This window comes from Oncorhynchus mykiss, chromosome 19 (assembly GCF_057628025.1).
Source record: "Oncorhynchus mykiss isolate SJ-2025 chromosome 19, ASM5762802v1, whole genome shotgun sequence".
Classification (NCBI taxonomy): domain Eukaryota; kingdom Metazoa; phylum Chordata; class Actinopteri; order Salmoniformes; family Salmonidae; genus Oncorhynchus; species Oncorhynchus mykiss.
In genome coordinates this window covers 60,321,482-60,344,486 of record NC_143040.1, presented here as the reverse complement: position 1 = coordinate 60,344,486, position 23,005 = coordinate 60,321,482, and the positions used below count along the sequence as shown (strand labels likewise).

Sequence of the window (23,005 nt, the reverse complement as noted above, 5' to 3'; positions counted from 1 at the left end):
TCACTAAAATTAAAAGGGGTGGAGTGGGAGGGGGGGGGGGGGTGGAGTGGGAGGGGGGGTGGCAGGACGTGCGTCAGATGAAAGCGGCTGTTGTGGTATTTGTGCACGGGATGACTCCAGCTCAGCGCTCGCCGCACGAATCCTGATTAAGTGATTAGATTGATAGGTGGAAGGGCCGGTAGACAGAAATGATTAAATTAGCATATCACAAATGTCTCGTGTGACGCCGAAATCCTGGTCGCCTGCTGTGGCGCAAACCGCTCTGTTGCGGGTGGTGTTGCTGTGAATTCCCCAACCCCGAGATTAAACGGTGTAAGAAGACACAATATCTGCATTAGGTGGCAGCAAAGATACAGTACTCTCTAGAGAATGCATTTTCCATGGGACATATTTCAAATATGTCCTCATACAGTCGTATGCAAAATAACACCTCCAACTTGAAAATGTCTTTAGAAAAAAAACTATATTATTTAAAATGACACATTTACACGAGGAAAACATTTGAAAACAATATGAAGGCAATATAGGCCTATTCGTGATTGAAGCAGTAGACTACCCAGCCAGGTCGTTCAAGATTGACGTCAAAATGTGATGTCTATCCATGTCATTCGAAGCGTGAGCTATACCGTTTTATTGTGCAGATTGCAGAATCCCGTTGTCCTATGAGTTGACGAGGGAGAAATAGGTGTGTACAATTAACTAATCGAATCAAACGTGCAATGCTCTTTGCATGTTAATGCGGTGGCGTGTCAATACAATTTAAAGGTGTCAGCTCGCTGATACAGAGATGGATGGCGCCACACTTCAATCCTCCACAGCTGCAAGTGAAACGAGCTTTTCTTAAATAGAAAACTTCAATACCTATTCCGATGAAGGGCTGCGACTGACTAGAACGCTACAGCCGCCTGACCTCAAAGGCAAATTGCGTAACATTTATGTTGTTGTTTTTAATCGATAGGAGTTTTATACTGTAACATTAGATTGGCAAAAATCGTAGGAACACGCTGAGTACTTGAAATCAAAGTGTAGGCCTAATGCCACGCAGAGGACAATGTGGCTTTTGGTTCATAACCATTTAACAGCCGCAAGAGCATATCAATAGTAATGGACTTAAACGTAGACCTATCGTCGCTTTTCCAACACAACAATTGGCTAGAAATTCTTGCATTGATTCTTGTGAATACAAATATATAAAGATAATAGATCAGTCCAGATTTGAATGGAAACTAAAAACTACACTGTCTTTTTAACGTGTATGTAAATATATGGGTTGTATTTGGTCCATTTCAGAGGGATGCATAGGTCAGTTTGTCATAGGGTGTTTACAGGAGGAGCTGTCCATGGTGCTGAAGGTAGCTCCTAAACTAGCGTTCAGGAGGGCTCAACATTATGTAGGCTCCATTTAACGTTGCTGATAGAAATACCATGAATAGAGCTGACACGATACCCTACTCTACTTGACAGAGAGGCCTGTTTGTTCAACACAATTCATTTCTACCTGAACGTTCCACCACGTTGTGCCCTGCTGAACACTGCCCCAGAGCATCAGCAGTAAATATGTGTTAACTTGTCTTGCACTGAAGTATCAATGCCAATAGGCTACAGACCAACACAGATCAATTTTAAAATACATCTAAATCGTTCAATCTTATCTTAGCCCAGTCCTAAAAAACAAACACCGCCCAAAAATACATGCATGTCTATTGTGAGTGTGAGAATAGTGTATTGGTGTCCAGAGCAGTGTTGTAGTCTAGTACTGGATAGGGGTCCTTACTTACCCCTCAATGCACTGCTACTCCTAGTGTCTATAACAGTTGCTACTGTGTTCATTCTCATCATCGCTCTCTCTTTTCATCAATATCAACCAAGCAGTTTTATACTGAACAAAATGTAAACGCAACATGTAAGTGTTGGTCCCATTTTTCAATAAAAGATCTCAGAAATGTTCCAGACGCACAAACATATTCTTTCTCTCACATTTTTGTGCACTAATTTGTTTACATCCCTGTTAGTGAGCATTTCTCCTTTACCAAGATAATCCATCCACCTGACAGGTATGGCATATGAAGAAGCTGATTGAACAGCATTATTATTACACGTGCACCTTGTTCTGGGGACAATAAAAGGCCACTCTAAAATGTGCAGTTGCTATGCCACAGATGTCTCACGTTTCGAGGGAGCGTGCTATTGGCTTGCTGACTGCAGGAATGTCCAACAGAGCTATTGCCAGATAATCACATTTTAATTTCTCAACCATAAGCCTCCTCCAACGTCCGTTTTAAAGAATTTGGCAGTACATCCAACCGGCCTCACAAACGCAGACCACGTGTAACCACGCCAGCCCAGGACCTCCACATCCGGCTTCTTCACCTGCTGGATCATCTGAGAAGGGGGAGGGGGGATGCTGAGGAATATTTCTGCCTGTAATAAAGCCCTTTTGTGGGGAAAAGGTAGTTATGTTTGGCTGGGCCTGGCTCCCCAGTGGGTGGACCTGGCTCCCACCATGGGTGGGCCTATGCCCTTCCAGGCCCACCCATGGCGGCACCCCTGGCCAATCATGTGAAATCCATAGATTAAGGATTAATGAATTTATTTCAATTGACTGATTTCCTTCTATGATCTGTAACTCAGTAAAATCTTTGAAATTGTTGCATGTTGCGTTTATATTTTTGTTCAGTTTAATTTCCTTTTGAAGACTTAAACGAGACATGTCATCTTTCAGAATGAATAGCACATAGTGTATCTCCAGGAACTGTTTCTCCTAGCGCCTAGTTTCTCTCTACCCGGCTTTTGGGATGATTTACCGAATAAATAAAGCAACGATACAATTAGTCTTGTGTGTAATAAATTAGTAATAGTTCAAATAAACAGGATATTAACAGGATTAATATTCATGGTTTTGGTCGTGGAAATATATTTCCTGCAACTCCATTATTAGGGCCAAGGCATAAATAAACTGTCATGGAGATCCCAGGGGGCGATATCATTGCTGCGTAAACAAAGCACACTCTGTAGCCATGACACTGAATAGTGACAAGATGGTAGGGGGCAGAAAATTGTCTGTGTACAGGGAGAGTAGGGGAGTGTGTATGTGTGTGTGTTTAAATACAGGGGGTAAGGTGTGTTTGAGGATGGCTAGGGTGTCATCCTTGAGGGACAGATACATGGCCAGGGCACTTGAGGAGTGGACAAAGTGGAGCGTTAAGACTGGGCTCCTGTCTCATCTCTCCAAGCCAAGCTGCTGTGGATCTAAACAATACTGGAGCTGCTATATCTGTCTGTACACTCTGTACCAGTGTCAGTCAGCAACTGTCCTCTCTCTCTCTCTCTCTCTCTCTCTCTCTCTATCTCTCTCTCTCTCTCTCTCTCTGTGTGTGTCTCGCACGCTGTCTCTGTCTCTCTCTCTCTTCTGGTGCTTTCGTTCATTCTCTGAAGCTATAACCTATGTGACCTCTCAGTCCCAGTCCTGTAGAAGTCTCAGAGTCTGTGACTTTCCTCCAAGTCCCAGTCCTGTAGAAGTCTCAGAGTCTGTGACATTCTTCCATGTCCCAGTCCTGTAGAAGTCTCAGAGTCTGTGACTTTCCTCCAAGTCCCAGTCCTGTAGAAATCTCAGAGTCTGTGACATTCTTCCAAGTCCCAGTCCTGTAGAAGTCTCAGAGTCTGTGACTTGCCTCCAAGTCCCAGTCCTTTAGAAGTCTCTGAGTCTGTGACATTCTTCCAAGTCTGTTTCCTGTAGAAATCTCAGAGTCTGTGACATGTCTTCCAAGTCCCAGTCCTTTAGAAGTCTCAGAGTCTGTGACTTTCCTCCAAGTCCCAGTCTTGTGTGACCTCTCAGAGTCTGTGACTTTCCTCCAAGTCCCAGTCCAGTAGAAGTCAGAGCTAGAGAGATAAAGCGCCATGCCACAGATATGAGCAGCTTTCCCCCCTCGTCAGCACTAAAGTGTACGTGTGGATCCTGTTGCGTGCGAGTCCTCCAGTCCTCCATCTGTGTCTCTGTGACATTGATTATTGGGGTCAAATTAGGAGCGGGTCTGTTGTTAGGAGGCAGGTTACCGCGTCCTCCTCCTGTTCTAAGGAAGGACTGACACCTTACCGCACCCAGCTGTACCATTACACTGAACTGTACTGGTGCCGGGAGGTTTAGAGAGCACAGAGCTAACTTCACTGGCGCTCTGAGAAGTTTGAGGAATTAGTGTTGGCTTTCAATAGTTGGTGATAGTTCTGTTGTGATATCTTTCACATCCTGTCCTAGTCCCCTTTGGGTCGCAATACTTTATCTGCTCAGAATAACATCAGGCAATCAGATAGTAAGGTTTTATTGATCTCTCTCTGATATTTTACGTAGCTGAATTACATTATACTGTCATTCTATAAAGCAACATTTTACACAATATTATTAATTTACGAATGCTTGAAAAATGAATTGTACTGCAATGTATGTGTACAAGTTAATGTGATGGTAATGTAAAAAACCTGTAGCAAAGATGACTAATTATTGTACTATATCCACTTTAATTTATTACATACTGTCAAAAGAGAAAAAAACCCACTGTTTTATAATAATAATGAATTGGGGGGCTAGAATGCCCTTTTCTCTTATGCAAAAAATGACATCCGATATCAAACTGAACCTGAATGAATCATGTTGCCTCGGTAGACCAATCATTTTTGTCAGAGAAAATGAAACAATTTGAAAAAAGCATACTAAGATATTTTATTGGAAATTAAAATGATGGAGAGATACATTTCTTCCTAGCCTTTTGATGAAACATTGAAGACCAAATTGGAACAGATAAAAACGAAATTAAGTGAAGAACCAAATATAAACTATGAGAAAATATGAGAAAATATTCTAGCCATAACCATTCCTAATTATTATGAATTATTATCATAACACGGAGTTTGAGTAAATGTATTTGCAGAATGCTCTGCATTTGCAACATCGTCCCTAAATTAAGTCTGTCTGTAACGGCGAAGGTGCAAAACACAAACACATGTTTCTCAAATCTTAAGTTTACGCGTAAACTCAGAATGGTTAAGGTAAGGGTTAAGGTTTGCGATAGGCTTAAATAAAAAATGTCAAAAACAACTGTCTATTACTGCATTTGAACATTTAACCTTTGGCACTGAAGGCAGATGTTTATTCCCATCTGCTATCCCAGTTCACAACACCCTAGCGAAACCTACTTGAAGGTATCAGCGTTCACTGTTGTCCCTAGTGGCCGGTTTCCACATCATCTCCCGACGTACTCAGAAATGGATGGACGTCGAATATTGACTTGTATCACGTGTGACCTGGCTGGGAATTCTACCTCCTTTCCCTGTCACGATCATCGTATGAGTGAGACCAAGGCGCAGTGTGAGTAGAGTTCCACATATTTTTAATAAACTGAAACTCACCATAACAAAACAACAAACAACCAAACAAAACGTGACAAGATCCCACACCAGAAAGTGGGAAAAAGGGCTGCCTAAATATGATCCCCAATCAGAGACAACGATAAACAGCTGTCTCTGAATGGGAACCATATCAGGCCAACATAGACATACAAAACCCCTAGACATACAAAACTTAGGACATACAAAAAACCCTAGACATACAAAAACCTAGAGTACCCACCCTAGTCACACCCTGACCTAACCAAAATATATAGAAAACAGAGATATCTAAGGTCAGGGTGTGACAATCCCTCTCAAAAACGATTCTAATTGATCTAATCTGTGATAAGCTACTGCTGATGCTGGCATTTACATAGGGAATCAATGGAAGCTTCTTTATCAATGCATTGCTATAGGCAAACTGTGGCTTTCCCTTTGCCATAGTTATATAGATCCATGTGTGTCTGTTTTACAACATAGAAACAAGGGATAATATTGTGTGTGTGTGTGTGTGTGTGTGTGTGTGTGTGTGTGTTTTCCTACACCGACACCATGGATTGATAATACACACAATGAGCCTGGTAGGCTTAGGATCAAATATGCACTGATATCCTGCAGGGCCTGAATTTAGGCCTATGTATACGTAGCATAGTGTGGACCGACATGTTCCCCCCTATTATCATTGCATTCATTTGATTGTCTATCCGTAGAGTTTATTTTGTAAAGAGACTACCTGTCACTGAATTTAAACCTAAACGTTTAGCCTACTGTAGAACTATCCCAGTATTTGTTAAAATCATCAAATATGTTTTCAAAACATCAGTCATTATTGTGATTGGGGATATGCTCAGCTCCATTCACCTTCTGTTCGTTTGTTTGAAGTATTTCGCTTATTAACTTTTTTAACCCTAATTTCTGTATTTTGCACAAGCCTCAGGTAGTCGCAGACTTTAAAAAAAAGAAGATATTGTTGATAATTCACCAGTATGACAAGTTACATATTTAGGCTACTGGCGGTGCTTTTGGCATTGACACTTGTCTGCAAATATCCCACCTCTCTCATTTTTCCTAACTTCAATTGAGGTGTGCTGCATATTGTTCAGTGGGAGACTTGTCCTTGAGATGCTTTCTAGCGCTGATATAAGGACACGGACTGTGTCAGGCTAAAATCCCTTCATCCCTTTTGTATTTAGCCTACTGAGAAACTGTTCTATTGGTTTCAGGTGACCGGTTTCATGTTGTGCATTCGCCGCCACATGGAGTTCTGTCTGTCTGTCAGAGAGAGACAGAGAGAGAGAGAGAGAGAGAGAGAGAGAGAGAGAGAGAGAGAGAGAGAGAGAGAGACGAATGAGGGGACATATGAATAAAAAAATAAAAGTCATAGTTATGTCAAGATCATAACTTATTTATCTCATGATTACGACATAACAAAAGTTGTTTTGTAGAGATCACGAGATAATCAACAGTACCATGCATTATCCATTCATTTGTTCGGGTACACGATAACCACCTCATCAAGTAGCCCTGTGGCTGCGTTGATCGCAATACACTTGTGGGGCATTTAAGCCCTGAATGATTCTACATGATGCCTCCAAGACCAGCCAATCGCATGCAAGGAACAACGCAGCTAACTCAGCTAGTCTTGTTAGCTCGCTAGCAAGCTAGCTTGTTATTTATGCTGGTTGTTAGCTTGCATAATTGATATGTGTATAATTATAAGGGACACTTCATGTTTTGTGGATAATATTTAAATTTACAGAGTGGGTGAGCTCCATTCCTGACAGGCTGATCACATTCAATAAGTCAAAATGCTGCCTCGTAAACTGTTTTATGGGTAGTGCTCCTTGCAGGCAGATTAGCTGTCAAAGTGCTTTATAGGAAGATGCATATCTGATCCAGGGGATGAGCTCTATTCCTGGCAGGCTGATCGCGTTCAGTAGAAGCCTCAGAGGCTGATGTCAGGATGCTGCCTCGTAGGCTGTTTCATAGGTAAGGCTCCTTGCAGACAGCCTAGAAGGCAGCATCCTGATATATCAGCCTCTGAGGCTGCTGTTGAATCTTTTCACCCGCCAGGAAAACCCACTCTTGATCATATATATCATGTACTGACTGCTAATCTGCCTGCAAGGAGCTTTACCTATGAAACAGCCAACAAGGTAGAATCCAGACTCAGCCGCTGACTCTCTTATTCAACCTGATCAGCCTTTCAGGAATGGAGCTCACCCACTCTGTAAATGTAAATATTATAGTATTTAAATTTTGAAGTGTCCCTTACAATTATACACATATCCATTATGCAAGCTAACAACCAGCATAGATAACAAGCTATCTAGCTATCTAGTTAACAAAACTACCTAGCTAGCTAGCTCGCTCGCTCACAAGACTAGCCAAGTTAGCTGCGTTGTTGCTTGCATGCGATTGGCTGTTGTCCTGTGGGGTGGCACACAGCATGGGAGACAGTGTTCTCCTGTCAGGCATCATTCAGAGCTTAAATGCCTCACGAGAGCTTAGCCCCCCCCACAAGCTATTTACTCAAGGCAAGGGAAATTTAGCTTGCTAACATTCTAACTTAGAAACTGATAATGCGCTACAAACACAAATGAAAGCATGATGTTAGCATGAAATGTACCATTCCTTAGTGTAGCATTCAATGAAATCGTATGTGCTGATCCACTGTGGGCTGTGCCGCCTCAGCCATACTATCAATCTATCATCAATACGTCCACTCCCATTTATAGAGTTTCTCATCATCTCGACAAAACAGCATTGTTGTGTCGTGATCATGAGATAAATAAGTTGTGATCTCGACATAACGAAGGAATAATTTTGGGATTCATATATCCCCTCTGGACTTTTGTAGACACACCCTCACATCATTCAGTATATGGTTAGGGAAGCAGATCAAGCATACAACAGATTCAAACCCTAATAGAATTGTGAACAATATTGATACTCGCCATAAAGTCTAGAAAAAATCAACTGTATCGATATAGTGTTTCTAATTAACAGACCCACTAAATCTACCTCTGATAGCTACACTATCTGGTTTGCTGAGATATCAACAGTAGTACTCTTTATAGTAGTCTAGCCTATGATAATAGTGTACTCGACCCTCCTCTCCCAGTGTGTGTTGGCAACAGGGAAACACTGCTGATGTGGAAAAGAAGCAGAGCAAGCAGCAGTGGGCAATGCAGGAAACAGGAAACACATCCCCCTCTTTAAATAAACGTTTCTTTGTTTGTTTATCGAAGTCCCTTTCTGAATTCAGCGGGGGGCATTTTTCACGTGAGACAGCTAGGCTTAGGGGACCGTGTAGCGCTCAGTAGCCTGAGACTTCCTCTCCAGTCCTGTCCTGTCCCAGACCTCTTTCTCTCCCTCTCTCTTCCCTGAAATGTGATGCTGGTGCTTTTCAGTAAAGCAGGCTGTTTTCTGCTGGCTTGCAATAGGAGCCTGCCGGGAGCCGATTCTGTATAGAGTGTGTGTGTGTCAGTGTGTGTACCACTACACAGGCAGGGGAAAGAGCCGTCAGTTTATCCAGCACTCCTTTTTCTCTCTATTTCCCCCTCCCTCCCTCTCTCCCTCCTTCCCTCCCACAAACCACACTCGCCAAGATAGAGGTCCCGCTTGGCGGTACACAGACAACCACTCAGCCCCTGATCCAGAGACAGCAGACGGAGAGAAGAGAGGGAGAAACGAGAGGACGAGAAATAGAGCGAGCGTCACATTCACGTTTGTTGTGGCTGCAGCGACAGAGGAGGACAAGAGAGGGAGAGAGAGGGAGAGAGAGAGCGAGAGAGAGAGAGAGAGAGGGGGGAAGACGACAGACGAGTGTGTCCTTGAAAACTGCACCACAACTCTTTCAAGAAAGCCAGGAAGACTGTGAGTAACGTGCACCTCATCAGGGCAAGCGTGTGTGTGTGTGTGTGTGCGCGCGCACGTGTGTGTCCGTACATGCCTGTGTGCGTGCCCGAGTGTGTTTGTGTGTGTGTGTGAGTGTGTAGTGGTAAACCTGCTGCTCCTCCTCTGACCTGCCAAGCTGGGAGTGCTTGCTGTTGGATGGACTACTATTGTTTTACTGCCTACATGCTCATGACAGGGGATTATGGACAATACAAAACGCTGTATGGTTCAGGAGAAGCTGCCAAACTTGGTGTGTGTGTCTGTGTTTGTGTGTGCGTGTGTGGGCGTGTGTGTGCCTGCGTGTGTGTGTGTGTGTGCGTGTGCATGTGCGTGTGTGTGTGTGTGCGTGTGTGTGTGTGTGTGTGCATGCGTGCGTGCGTGCGTGTGTGTGTACAGTACAATGTGAGCAGTTTAGTACCCTATCTTTTAAGTAGTTTTGAAATATGGTTTGTGATTGAGAGCTTACTAGTAGTTGAACTAGTGTTCATATTTAATCCTCTATTGGCACTCTTATTGAAGCAAGTGTGCAATATTCTTACATACAGTATTTCAGTGTATCCCTTATCCGATTACTATATGCCAAAATATCAACCAGACAATATACAGTATCCAGTATGCATGGTCTTAATTCTAGAAAATTTATTTAGATATCAAACCTATAAATACTACATTTATTCTGTGAACATCAGTGGTCAGACTCAGAATCTAGCCAATGTTTGTTGTGTATATTTAGAATATCACCAGATTCTCTGGAGCCATGTGATGTGAGGCCTTTTTCACCAGCCAATTGAGGTCACTCACTCAATAATTTAAAAAGTCAGTGGTCATCGGCCACATCTTTGGCCCATTCACAGTGAGCTGTGCCAGGTCAGATACACAGCGAGAGGGTGGGTGTCTGTAGCTAGCTGGTACACGACAGCAAGGCCACTTCTATTGAGGGGGTAAGCAGGAATGATATCTGGAGAAATTACAGCTCTTGTTTAAGTGAATGAAGGTGTGTTTATTGCATTCTCATTGATACGACAGAATTCAAAATTTATCAGGATAGCTGAACCGCTGTACTTACAACGACAGTACTAAGAATCCAAATGCTTATTCTGAATGGTTGAATGGAGGGCTTGGAGGAAGCTACATGGCGTCCTAGCTCTGAAGTTGGCCAACATCTCTATATTCTATATCACTGTGCCCTCTGCTAACTTCCTCACAATGGGATATTCTGCTGTGGATGAATATGTTTGCTTGGATGTATCCTCTGTGTCTATTTCTGCACTGAGACAAAGCTGCCCCTGAATGCTGATCTATGGTCAGTTTTGCGCCTCCCCCTTCTAATGGTTCAGTTTATGTTTTGAAGAGGGTAAGCTGATCCTAGATCAGTGCCTAAAGGTAGGTTCCAGCTCGAGGCCTGTATGACGTGTGTTCCTATTAATACCCATGCAGAGGGAGAGATGCCACTGGCTGTCCACTGACACACACACACAAACACACACAGAGAGAGAGACTGCTAATCAGAGATCCACAGTCCTTAGGCAGCTGCAGTCCTATCCCTGTGATGTATGCAGTGACATCACGTCAAGCAGGAAGTGTATTTTAGAAGGAATCATGGCGATCTGAAACACGCCGAGCGGGACGTTCTTTCTTACTTCCTTCCTTCCTTACGTTGTCTTTATCTATCCTTCCGTCTCTCTCTCCCGCTCCATCTCTTGCTCTTTTGCTGAGTATTAAGTGAAAGTAACTATTTAGGATTTCTCTCCGATTGTTTGAAATCGTGTGTTTGTCCAGTCTATCTCTCTGTTCTCTCTAAGCCTGTATTTACTTCTAATCCAGGCTTTGCTTCTGGCAACAAAAACCAAGTGAAATCCTGTAGACTTAGACCCAGGCTGATCCAATCATTAGTATTCCACTGCCATAATGTAGCCATCAACTTCAGGTCCCTTCCTCCTCCCCCTCGTAAAAATGTATTCCTGTGCATGGTGGAGTGTGTGTGTGTGTGTGTGTGTGTGTGTGTGTGTGTGTGTGTGTGTGTGTGTGTGTGTGTGTGTGTGTGTGTGTGTGTGTGTGTGTGTGTGTGTGTGTGTGTGTGTGTGTGTGTGTGTGTGTGTAGTACAGCAGGATTTGACTGCGTGGTTGGGAGAAGACCCTGTGCATTAATGTAGCGGGATAGACCCACGTTTGAGTTTCTTTCCCATGAAGTCGCCCATCATCTTAATGACATGACCAGAGCCGGTCAGATCTGCATGAATTCATTGGCTTGAATAGAACCATGTAGAAGTTTAATTCCATGGATTAGTGGTGCTCTGGATTAAACCACATTCTTTTTCTCCCCTTCCACTCTCCTGTGAGGGACCACTTTTAGTTCTCAGTTCCAAGTACACTTTTAACAAGCCGTTAAGTGTAGGATTATTACCATGGGATGCAGTTCCAAGTACACTAACATTAAAATCAGACATATTGTGTGCATTTACACTCTATTACACTATGTTTCGCTATGTTTCGCTAGCACAGATTGGAATATGTTCTGGGATTCATCCAATGGCATTGAGGAATTTATCACATCAGTCACCTGCTTCATTAATAAGTGCATCGCCGACGTCGTCCCCACAGTGACCGTACGTACATATCACAACCAGAAGCCATGGATTACAGGCAACATCCACACTGAGCTGAAGACTAGAGCTTCCAGAGCTTCCAATCTTGCTACGCCATCCAACAAACCATCAAACAGGAAAAGGGTCAATACAGGACCAAGATCGAATCCTACTACACCGGCTGTGATGCTTGTTGGGTGTGGCAGGGTTTGCAAACTATCACGGATTACAAAGGGTATCCCATGGTGCTCACATCTGTAGCCATGAAATGTTTTGAAAGGCTGGTCACTGCTCACATCAACACTATCATCCCAGACACCCATGACCCACTCCGATTCACATTCCGGCCCAACAGATCCACAGATGACGCAGTCTCTATTGCACTCCACACTGCCCTTTCACACCTGGACAAAAGGAATACCTAGGTGAAAATGCTGTTCATTGACTACAGCTCAGCGTTCAATACCATAATGCCCTCCAAGCTCATCACTAAGCTAAAGACCCAGGGAATAAACACCCCCTTCTGCAACTGGATCCTGGACTTCCTGAAGGACCATCCCCAGGTTGTGAGGGTAGGTAACTCATCCGCCATGCTGACCCTCAACACGGGGGCCCCTCAGGGGTGCATACTTTGAGCCCTCCTGTACTTCCTGTTCACCCACAACTGCGTGGCTGCGCAAAACTCCAACACCATCATTAAGTTTTCCGAAGACACAACGGTGGTAAGCCTGATGACTGACGACAATGAGACAGCCTACAGGGAGGAGGTCAGAGACCTGGCAGTATGGTGCCAGGACAACAACCTCTCCCACAACTTCAGGAAGACAAAGAAGCTGATTGTGGACTACAGCAAATGGAGGGCAGAACATGCCCCCATCTACTCTCTCCTTCCCTACTTCTATTGTTCTACTTGGTCCTTCCCTACTTCTATTGTTCTACTCTGTCCTTCCCTACTTCTATTGTTCTACTCTCTCCTTCCCTACTTCTATTGTTCTACTTGGTCCTTCCCTACTTCTATTGTTCTACTCTGTCCTTCCCTACTTCTATTGTTCTACTTGGTTCTGCCCTACTTCTATTGTTCTACTCTGTCCTTCCCTACTTCTATTATTCTACTTGGTCTTTCCCTACTTATATTGTTCTACTCTCTCCTTCCCTACATCCATTGTTCTACTTGGTCCTTCCCTACTTCTATTGTTCTACTCTGTCCTTCCCTACCTCTATTGTTCTACTTGGTCCTTCCCTACTTCTATTGTTCTACTCTCTCCTTCCCTACTTCATGTGTTCTACTCTGTCCTTCTCTACTTCTATTGTTCTACTCTCTCCTTCCCTACTTCTATTGTTCTTCTCTGTCCTTCCCTACTTCCATTGATCTACTCTCTCCTTCCCTACTTCATTTGTTCTACTCTCTCCCTCCCTACTTCATTTGTTCTACTCTCTCCTTCCCTACATCTATTGTTCTACTCTCTCCCTCCCTACTTCTATTGTTCCACTCTGTCCTTCCCTACTTCTATTGATCTACTCTCTCCTTCCCTACTTCTATTGATCTACTCTCTCCTTCCCTACTTCTATTGTTCTACTCTGTCCTTCCCTACTTCCATTGAGCTACTCTGTCCTTCCCTACTTCTCTTGTTCTACTCTCTTCTTCCCTTCTTCTATTGATCTACTCTCTCCTTCCCCACTTCTATTGTTCTACTCTCTCCTTCCCTACTTCCATTGATCTACTCTGCCCTTCCCTACTTCTATTGTTCTACTCTCTCCTTCCCTACTTCTATTGTTCTACTCTCTCCTTTCCTACTTCTATTGTTCTACTTGGTCCTTCCCTACTTCTATTGTTCTACTCTCTCCTTCCCTACTTCTATTGTTCTACTCTCTCCTTCCCTACTTCTGTTGTTCTACTCTGTCCTTCCCTACTTCTATTGAGTAGAGTAGAATCAAATAGAAATACTTTATTTTCTACTGCTCTCTGAGTTTGGGGCCTACCGATCTCCACAAGGATGAGGATAAGGCTGGTCGTGGTTTGTCTGTCTCTTAAGTGAGAGCCATAGTATTTAACCTGTGTGTGTGTGTGTGTGTGTGTGTGTGTGTGTGTGTGTGTGTGTGTGTGTGTGTGTGTGTGTGTGTGTGTGTGTGTGTGTGTGTGTGTGTGTGTGTGTGTGTGTGTGTGTGTGTGTGTGTGTGTGTGTGTGTGTGTGTGTGTGTGATGGAGAAAGCCCGTAGGTGGTGTGCTCAGTGCCCAGGCAGGTTGCTCTGGTAATTGTTGATACCATCATGCCCCTCTGAATTCTGACAAAAAGCCCTTTAATAAACTTCCAACAATATAATTCTGGGCCGGCCTATACACACAATGCACATTAGGCTTGGGACGCCACGTTGGCTAAATCCTTTATTGGTCAAGGTACTGAGTGGCGTTAATACCTTAATCAAATCAAATCAAATCAATTTAAATAGCCCTTCGTACATCAGCTGATATCTCAAAGTGCTGTACAGAAACCCAGCCTAAAACCTCAAACAGCAAGCAATGCAGGTGTAGAAGCACAGTGGCTAGGAAAAACTCCCTAGAAAGGCAGGAACCTAGGAAGAAACCTAGAGCGGAACCAGGCTATGTGGGGTGGCCAGTCCTCTTCTGGCTCTGCCGGGTGGAGATTATAACAGAACATGGCCAAGATGTTCAAATGTTCATAAATGACCAGCATGGTCAAATAATAATAATCACAAGCAGAACAGTTGAAACTGGAGCAGCAGCACGGCCAGGTGGACTGGGGACAGCAAGGAGTCATCATGTCAGGTAGTCCTGAGGCATGGTCCTAGGGCTCAGGTCCTCTGAGAGAGAGAAAGAAAGAGAGAAAGAGAGAATTAGAGAGAGCATACATAAATTCACACAGGACACCGGATAGGACAGGAGAAGTACTCCAGATATAACAAACTGACCCTAGCCCCCCGACACATAAACTACTGCAGCATAAATACTGGAGGCTGAGACAGGAGGGGTCAGGAGACACTGTGGCCCCATCCGATGACACCCCCGGACAGGGCCAAACAGGAAGGATATAACCCCACCCACTTTGCCAGCCCCCACACCACTAGAGGGATAGCTTCAACCACCAACTTACCATCCTGAGACAAGGCCGAGTATAGCCCACAAAGATCTCCGCCACGGCACAACCCAAGGGGGGGCGCCAACCCAGACAGGAAGATCACATCAGTGACTCAACCCACTCAAGTGACGCACCCCTCCTAGGGACGGTATGAACGAGCCCTAGTAAGCCAGTGACTCAGCCCCTGTAATAGGGTTAGAGGCAGAGAATCCCAGTGGAAAGAGGGGAACCGGCCAGGCAGAGACAGCAAGGGCGGTTCGTTGCTCCAGAGCCTTTCCGTTCACCTTCACACTCCTGGGTCAGACTACACTCAATCATATGACCCACTGAAGAGATGAGTCTTCAGTAAAGACTTAAAGGTTGAGACCGAGTTTGCGTCTCTCACATGGGTAGGCAGACCATTCCATAAAAATGGAGCTCTATAGGAGAAAGCCCTGCCTCCAGCTGTTTGCTTACAAATTCTAGGGACAATTAGGAGGCCTGCGTCTTGTGACCGTAGCATACGTGTAGGTATATACGGCAGGACCTAATCAGAGAGATAGGTAGGAGCAAGCCCATGTAATGCTTTGTAGGTTAGCAGTAAAACCTTGAAATCAGCCTTTGTCTTGACAGGAAGCCAGTGTAGGGAGGCTAGCACTGGAGTAATATGATCCATTTTTTTGGTTCTAGTCAGGATTCTAGCAGCCATATTTAGCACTAACTGAAGTTTATTTAGTGCTTTATCCGGGTAGCCGGAAAGTAGAGCATTGCAGTAGTCTAATCTAGAAGTGACAAAAGCATGGATTAATTTTTCTGCATCATTTTTGGACAGAAAGTTTCTGATTTTTGCAATGTTACGTAGATGGAAAAAAGCTGACCTTGAAACAGTCTTGATATGTTCTTCAAAAGAGAGATCAGGGTCCAGAGTAACGCCGAGGTCCTTCACAGTTTTATTTGAGACGACTGTACAACCATTAAGATTGATTGTCAGATTCAACAGAAGATCTCTTTGTTTCTTTGTTTGTTTCTTAGGACCTAGAACAAGAATCTCTGTTTTGTCCGAGTTTAAAAGTAGAATGTTTGCTGCCATCCACTTCCTTATGTCTGACACACAGGCTTCTAGCAAGGGCAATTTTTGGGCTTCACCATGTTTCATTGAAATGTACAGCTGTGTGTCATCCGCATAGCAGTGAAAGTTAACATTATGTTTTCGATTGAAAACACTTAAGAGTGATGGTGTGTATATAAAGACTGATGGTGTATATAAAGACTGATGGTGTTTATAAAGACTGATGGTATGTATATAAAGACTGATGGTGTATATAAATACTGATGGTGTATATAAAGACTGATAGTGTTTATAAAGGCTGATGGTGTGTATATAAAGACTGTTGGTGTATATAAAGAGTGATGGTGTATATAAAGACTGATGGTGTGTATATAAAGACTGATGGTGTGTATATAAAGAGTGATGGTGTATATAAAGACTGATGGTGTATATAAAGACTGATGGTGTGTATAGAAAGACTGATGGTGTGTATATAAAGATTGATGGTGTGTATATAAAGACTGGTGGTGTGTATATAAAGACTGATGGTGGGTATATAAAGACTGATGGTGTATATAAAGACTGATGGTGTATATATAGACTGATGGTGTGTATATAAAGACTGATGGTGTATATAAAGACTGATGGTGTGTATAAAGACTGAAGGTGTCTATAAAGACTGATGGTGTATATAAAGACTGATGGTGTGTATATACAGACTGATGGTGTGTATATAAAGACTGATGGTGGATATAAAGACTGATGGTGTATATAAAGAGTGATGGTGTATATAAAGACTGATGGTGTATATAAAGACTGATGGTGTTTATATAAAGACTGATGGTGTATATAAAGACTGATGGTGTGTATAAAGACTGATGGTGTGTATATAAAGACTGATGGTGTCTATAAATACTGATGGTGTTTATATAAAGGCTGATGGTGTATATAAAGACTGATGGTGTGTATATAAAGACTGATGGTGTGTATATAAAGACTGATGGTGTATATAAAGACTGGTGGTGTTTGTTCTTCACTGTTTGCCCTTTTCTTGTGGCAGCAGGTCACAAATCTTGCTGCTGTGATGGCACACTGTGCTATTTTACCCAGTAGATATGGGAGTTGATCAAAATTGAGATTGTTTTCGAATTCTTTGCGGGTCTTTGTGGAAATATGTGTCTCTAATATGGTCATACATTTGGCAGGGGTTATGAAGTGCAGCTTCAGTTTCCACCTCACTTTGTGGGCAGTGTGCACATAGCCGATCTTCTCTTGAGAGCCAGATCTGTCTATAGCGGCCTTTCTCAATAGCAAGGCTTTGCTCACTTTGTCTGTACATTCCAGTGTGCTTTGTTTTTTTGTAAATTCTTTCCAATGTGTCAAGTAATTATCTTTTTGTTTTCTCATGATTTGGTTGGGTCTAATTGTGTTTCTGTCCTGGGGCTCTGTGGGGTCTGTTTGTGCTCGTGAACAGAGCACCAGGACCAACTTGCTTAGGGGGGTTTTCTTCGGGTTCATTTCTCTGTATGTGATGGCTTTGTTATGGAAAGTTTTGGAAATACTTCCTTTTAGGTGGTTGTAGAATTTAAAGTCTGTTTTCTGGATTTTGATCATTAGCGGGTATCAGCCTAATTCTGCTCTGCATGTATTATGTTGTACACAGAATATTTTTGCAAAAGTCTCAATTTGGGGTTTGTCACATTCTGTGAATTCTTGGTTGGTGGGCGGACCCCCAGACTTCACAACCGTTAAGGGCAATGGGTTCTATAACTGATTCAAGTGTTTTTGGCCAGATCCTAATTGGTATGCCGCATTTTATGTTCCTGTTGATGGCCTAGAAGACTTTTCTTGCATTTCTTGTCTCTCAGATAGTTACATCGTTGTGGAAGTTACCTGTGGCACTAATGTTTAGGCTGAGGTAGGTATAGTTTTTTGTGTGCGCTCTCTCCCCCTCTCTCCCCCTTCTCTCTCTCTGTCTCTCTCTCTCTCTCTCTCTCTATCTTTCCCAAATAAAGGGTATCGTGAAAGTAGCATATTTGGCTTTAGTTCTCATTGGCAAAATATATAGATGTTTTCACCCCAACAGGTCTCTCCACCAACAAATAAAGCTGCCATATGTGACTTTTTGGACGACCAGACCGAAGTCAGATAGAAATATGTGTTATTGTTCTGTCATTCTCAATGAAGCCAAGAAGTGTTAGATCCGTTTTTGCATCTTTTACTTTCAGTTTTGTACACCAGCTTAAAACAGCTAAAAGTACAATATTTTTGGTTATAGAAAATATATTTTTCAGCGGTTTAGATGGTACAATGATTCCCTAAACTATATTTGCTTGTTTTGTCACATAAACTGAAACCAGGAAATGGCAGTGTGATTTCTGCATAGTGCATTTTTAACATGGCTTCCCCTGATTTGCAGAGCAGCTTTTGTTTCGCTGTGTAAATGAAAATTGCTAATCAATTTGACTCCTTATTTCATGGCATGTAGTTCCCGGCCCTCCCCCGCCAGCTGTCAGAGCAGCCCCACGCTGAAAGCTTCGTTAGCCGGGACACGTTTAGCTCTCAGCGCTACCCCGACGCTCCAGAAGAGCACACTATTTATGCAGGTAACACAGGTCAGAGGTCAGCTAGTAGCTCTCTCTCTCTCTCTCTCTCTCTCTCTCTCTCTCTCTCTCTCTCGCTAGTCTCTCTCGCTCTTCCTGTTGTTCTTCCTCTTCATCTCTACCTCTCTTTCACTAGCCCTTTTTCTCTCTCCCTCTTCTCTCCTTTTCCATCCTTCCCTCTCTATCCTCACCCTTTACATCTTTCTCTCTCTGAGAGCTGGACGGTGTCATAAGGATTAATTGGTTATGTTGGAGAGTAGAACACTATGTTCCAACCCTGTTAACAACTATGCTGCCTTCATCCTCTCTCTTTCTCTCTATTTCTCTCTTTCAGTCTCTCTCTCTTTCTCTCTCTGTCTTTTTATCTCTCTTTCTGTCTCTCTTTCTCGCTCTCTACCTCGCCGTCTCTCTCTCTGCCCCTTTCTTGATCTTTCTGTATGTGTATATTCTCTAACCTGACACCACCTGTCATATGAAGACAAGAGAGAGAGAGGGGGAGATAAAAACAAAGAGAAAGAGAGAGAGAAACAGACAGAGGGAGAGAGAGAGAGACGGAGAGGGAGATACAGAGAAAGAGAATGAGAAAGAGAGAGAGACAAACAAACCAAAACAAAGGCAAAATCTTCTCATGCTTTGTTGATTTCATAAAAGCTTTCAACTGAATTTGGTATGAGGGCATGCTATACAAATTGATGGAAAGTGGTGTTGGGGAAAAAATATACTACATTATAAAATCCATGTACACAAACAACAAGTGTGTGGTTAAAATTGGTAAAAAAATTAACACATTTCTTTCCACAGGGCTGAGTCAGGAATTCAGCTTAAGCCCCACCCTCTTCAACATATATATCAACATATTGGTGAGGGCACCAGAACAGTCTGCAGCACTCAGCCTCACACTACTAGAATCTGAAGTCAAATGTCTACTGTTTTCTGATGATCTGGTGCTTCTGTCCCCAACCAAGGAGGGCCTACAGCAGCACCTAGATCTTCTGCACAGATTCAGTCAGACCTGGGCCCTGACAGTAAATCTCAGTAAGAACAAAATAAGGGTGTTCCAAACAAGGTCCAGTTGCCAGGACCAAAAATACAAATTCCATCTAGACATCGTTGCCCTAGAGCACACAAAACACTGTACAAACCTCGGCCTAAACATCAGCGCCACAGGTAACTTCCAGGTAACTTCCACAAAGCTGTGAACGATCTTCTACGCCATCAAAAGGAACATAACCTTCGAAATACCTATTAAGATCTGGATAAAAACATGCTTGAATCAGATATAGAACTCATTGCCCTTTATGGTTGTGAGGTCTTGGGTCCGCTCACCAACCAATAATCTGGAAAAATATCCTCCTTGTACAATGTAAAACACCAAATAAGGCAAGCAGAGCCGAATTAGGCCGATACCCACTAATTATCAAAACCCAGAAAAAATACAAATTCTACAACCACCTAAGAGGAAGCAATTCCCAAACCTTCCATAACAAATCCATCACCTACAGAGAGAGGATCCTGGACAAGAGCCCCTTAAGAAAGCTGGTCTTGGGGCTCTGTTCACAAACAGATGCCACAGAGCCCCAGGACAGCAACACAACCAAATCATGAGAAAACAAAAAGAAAATTACTTGACACAATGGAAAGAATTTTAAAAAAAATAAAAAATGAACAAATTAGAATGCTTTTAGTCCCTAAATGGAGAGTACACTGACTGACCCAAACTTAAGGAAAGCTTTGACTGTACAGACTCAGTTCACTTCCTAACTTCCTGCAAAATGAAGGACCATATTAGAGACACATATTTCCCTCTGATTACACAGACCCACAAAGAATTTTGATAAACTCCCATGTATATTGGGTGAAGTACCACAGTGTGCAATCTCATCAGCAATATTTTTGACCTGCTGCCACAAGAAAAGGGCAACCAGTGAAGAACTAACACATTTGTTAATACAACCAATATTTATGTTTTATTTATATTTCCCTTTTGTTCTTTACCTATTTACACATCAATTACAACTCTGTAAATATACGCAACATGACATTTGAAATGTCTTTCTTATTTTTGGAACTTCTGTGAGTGTAATGTTTACTGTTATTTTTTATTGTTTATTTCATTTTTGTTTATTATCTATTTTACCTGCTTGGGCAATGTAAACATATGTTTCCCATGCCAAAAAAGCCCTTAAATTGAATTGAATTAAGAGAGACAAAGAGAGAGAGAGAGAAAGAGAAAGATTGAGAGAGAGGCATACAACATATATCACCCTATTCATTCCATCACAGTTTCACTAAACAGGGTTTGTGTGAGTGTGAACAGTTTGGCCTAGTTTGGACTGCCTGGTTGTTTGATTGGTCATCTCTTGTTTTTCTCTGTCCAGTACTGTTTTGTGAGAAACTCTTTCAGACCCTAAGCTGCCTCTTAATCTACACCTTTGTTGAATCTCATATTATTTCTGAAAAGTAGGATGCATGCAATTGTTCATGAATATTTCCCAATGTACTGTAGTTGTGCTTCCTTGTGTCCTTCTCCTCCTGTTCTTTCGTCACTGAAAAGGTCAGAGGATACGAGGAAACGTGGAAATCAGGGTCAATGGAAACGGGATGCAGTTGTAACAAATTCGTTTTTAAAAACTTTCTCCATCATGTTTGACCATGGAGCTTACTTGACCACGAACCAGTTTTGACCATAACCTATCATGGTCAGAGTCATGATGACAACAGCTCTACTGAATCTTAACATCACAGCTGCTATGGAATACTTCATGGTCAATCCAACCTCTCTCACATGTCCCTCCCCCCTCCCTCCTTCCTGGTGACCCCAGTGAGTCGGTTGGTCCCTTCGTCCCCTATAAATACCACCGTGACCGTCTTGTTACCCTGCTCCCTGGTGTCTGGTTGCCACTTGAGGCCTATTTATAATGTCCCCCCAGTGATAAGACATGCCGGTCTTAAATCAGGGGGGAGTTGCTGTGTGTGTGTGTGAGGTTGTGAGGGTGTGTGGATAGGTGTGTTGTGTGTGTCATATTTTCCCTTGGCTCTGCCTTGGAACGGGGTCAGATGGGGTGAGGTAGCTGTGTGTGTGTGTGTGTGTGTGTGTGTGTGTGTGTGTGTGTATGTGTGTGTGTGTGTGTGTGTGTGTGCGTGTGTGTGTGTGTGTGTGTGTGTGTGTGTGTGTGTGTGTGTGTGTGTGTGTGTGTGTGTGAGTGAGTGAGTGAGTGATGTCCAGGTTGTTAATAGCTCCTGGCTTTAGCCCCTGTGTATCGTGTCTCAGCCCTAGTATTTTCATTGAAACCCGAGTGCGGCCACCTATCATGTGTATTTACATATAAATATAAATATATATAAATATCTGTGTGAGGTATTGAGAGACTGAGGAGTGAGGCCTTTTTCCGTTGGCGTTTCCCAGGACACACATAAAGACACACAAACACCACACACGCACACCTACACACACACACTTTCCCAGCCCAAGGTCTGTGTGTGTGTGTGTTTGTGTGAGTGTGTGAGTGTCTGTGTGTGAGTCTGTGTGTGTTTGTGTGTGTGTTAGTGTGTGTGTTTGTATTTCTTTCCGTGAAGGTTGATGGAGGTGTAAGGGGGGATGGAGGGGTAAGGGGGGATGGAGGGGTAAAGGGGGATGGAGGGGTAAGGGGGATGGAGGGGTAAGGGGGGATGGAGGGGTAAGGGGGGATGGAGGGGTAAGGGGGATGGAGGGGTAAGGGGGAATGGAGGGGTAAGGGGGATGGAGGGGTAAGGGGGATGGAGGGGTAAGGGGGGATGGAGGGGTAAGGGGGGAGGGAGGGAAAGGAGAGAGAGGGGAGATGAGAGAGAGGGGAGATGGAGAGAGGGGAGATGGGGGGAAAGGAGAGAGAGAGGAGATGGAGAGAGAGGGGAGAAGGAGGGAAAGGAGATCTGTGCTGTTCTGATCTGCTTCTTCCTCCAACCCTCTCTCCCACTTACCTTTATAACTAGTTACCACTATCATAGCTCTCTGTCTGTCTCTCTCTGACCTGGTTCTCTTCCACTTGCCCCTAGGTCAGAGGTTACCATGGTGGTCACCATGACAATTCTGGGTGAGTTACATCTGCTGGTGGGGGAGTGAGGGTTGTACAGACAGGGGTGATGGTTAGGGAGTGACTGGGGTTGGACAGACAGGGGTGATGGTTAGGTTGTGAGTGAGGATGTACACAAAGGGGTGATGGTTAGGGAGTGAGTGGGTTGGACAGACAGGGGTGATGGTTGGGGAGTGACTGCAGTTTGACAGACAGGGGTGATGGTTAGGGTGTGAGTGGGGTTGGACAGACAGGGGTGATGGTTACGGAGTGACTGGGGTTGGTCAGACAGGGGTGATGGTTAGGGTGTGACTGGGGTTGGACAGACAGGGGTGATGGTTAGGGAGTGGCTGGGGTTGGACAGACA

At 43.5% G+C, this 23,005-nt stretch overlaps 1 protein-coding gene and 1 pseudogene across 2 annotated transcripts in view; both read left to right on the top strand.

Annotated features, from left to right (window-relative positions):
- The window catches only part of LOC149975253 (uncharacterized), a 70,578-nt pseudogene extending 49,376 nt beyond the window's left edge, over positions 1–21,202 (top strand).
- The window catches only part of LOC110498090 (estrogen-related receptor gamma), a 283,235-nt gene continuing 269,072 nt past the window's right edge, over positions 8,843–23,005 (top strand). The window contains exon 1 of one of the 2 annotated variants that reach the window (XM_036955038.2): positions 8,843–9,258. The gene's annotated coding sequence lies outside the window, so the exon portion shown is untranslated. The remainder of the gene's footprint in view (positions 9,259–23,005) is intronic. The other variant, XM_090209629.1, reaches the window with a different exon arrangement.